At 54.6% G+C, this 1,635-nt stretch overlaps 1 pseudogene; it reads left to right on the top strand.

Annotated features, from left to right (window-relative positions):
* Positions 1-989: 989 nt before the first annotated feature.
* On the top strand, positions 990-1,493 carry LOC116629832 (annotated as a pseudogene).
* Positions 1,494-1,635: the final 142 nt, after the last annotated feature.

Genomic DNA, 1,635 nt, shown 5'->3' with positions numbered 1-1,635 from the left:
ATGTGGCATTCATTTTCCCCAGTGATAATGGGTTTATTGAAGAAAAGGAAAAACGTGAAATCCAGGACAGGTAAGGTATGGCAAAACCACAGGCAAGAGCAGGGAACAAAGGATAAGGAAGCACTTTTATGGAGCAAAGGGTGGTGTGGGAGGGACAAAAAGTCCATGGGAATAAAAGGGAATTCTAATTAGGGGGATTGTCATTGGTGGCGTTGTGACAATTTCTCATTGGCTGGGCTGTTGCCAGGGCAGGAAGAAGTCTTCCTCTTCCTGAGGTAGGAAGGGACTAGCTACAGGTCTGTGGACTTGCAAAGTCTGTCCTCCTGCTGGGTCTGCAATCCAGGAGTGGTGGGCACGAGAGCTCCCCCTACTGGTCTCTGACCTCCATGCAAAAGAGATATTCCTTTAATTAAATATCACGTAATATATGTATGTGTTTACATTCCCATAGACCAGGACTCTTTCTGAGAGTGAGATTCAACAATATCATCAGCAGGCCTGAAGGACCATCGTATCTGGAAATCAGACCCAGTGATATGCAGACCCCAGCTGGACTCTCAGGGATTCGGACCCTGGTGACATGTGTGCCCTGGACCAGCAGGTGGCGCTGTGGGACTGCCTTGTGCTAAAAAGGCAGCTCATTAGTGAGAACCATTCAAAGAAGTCTGGGCCTGAGAGCTGGGCCCTGTGCTCCCTGATGGGACTCAGCAGCTGTGTCCCCTCTGGTCTGGCAGAGTGTCCCGAGGGGACCTGTGTGTGGTCTCAGCAGGTGTTTCCTCCCAGGGCTGGCCCCAGGGCTGAAGCCAACCTCCATCCTCCTCAGTGTGTGATGTGAACTGAGTTCCAGCACCAGGCTCAGGGAAAGTGAGGGGCAGGGACTCCCTGGATGGACCGTATTTGCATATAGAGCCCCTCATGTGGCAGAAGCTGGAGGAGAAAAGGAGGCCTAGGGCAGGCCAGCCCACTGGGGAACCTGGGTCTGTGTCACCATGGCCTGGACTCCTGTCTTCCTGGGGATGCTCTTTTACTGCACAGGTAGGGACAGGCCTCGGGGAACAGCCTGCATCACCCCTCTGCTTCCGAGTCTAGAGGAAATTTACATTGAACCTATCCAATATGCTATGAGTGTGTGTGTTTGCAGGCTCCCTGTCCCAGCCCGTGCTGACCCAGCCGCCCTCCGTCTCTGCATCTCTGGGAACCACAGACAGACTCACCTGCACCTGAGCAGGGACATCAGTGTTGGCGGCTCGAACGTCTACTGGATCCAGCAGCAGCCAGGGAGCCCTCCCCGGGGTCTGCTGTACTACTCCTCAGACTCCGATAAGCACCAGGGCTCCGGGGTCCCCAGCCGCTTCTCGGGCTCCAAAGACGCCTCGGCCAATGCAGGGCTTCTGTGCATCTCGGGGCTGCAGGCTGAGGCCGAGGCGGACTATCACTGGGCTACAGCTCACGGCAGTGGGAGCAGCTACCGATCCTCACAGCGTCTCAGATAAGGAGGAAGTGGGTCTAACACCTCTGGACCCACGGATCTTGTTTCTCAGCCGCTTTTCAGTAAGAAACTTAGCTGGAGAGACATAGCGGGGTGGTGTCTTCTGCACGACGATCTATCCTTCAACAGGGAAAGAGGAAGAGTCA

The sequence above is a fragment of the Phoca vitulina genome, unplaced genomic scaffold (genome assembly GCF_004348235.1).
Source record: "Phoca vitulina isolate PV1807 unplaced genomic scaffold, GSC_HSeal_1.0 scaffold4273, whole genome shotgun sequence".
NCBI lineage: Eukaryota > Metazoa > Chordata > Mammalia > Carnivora > Phocidae > Phoca > Phoca vitulina.
This window is presented reverse-complemented; position numbering and strand designations above follow the sequence as displayed.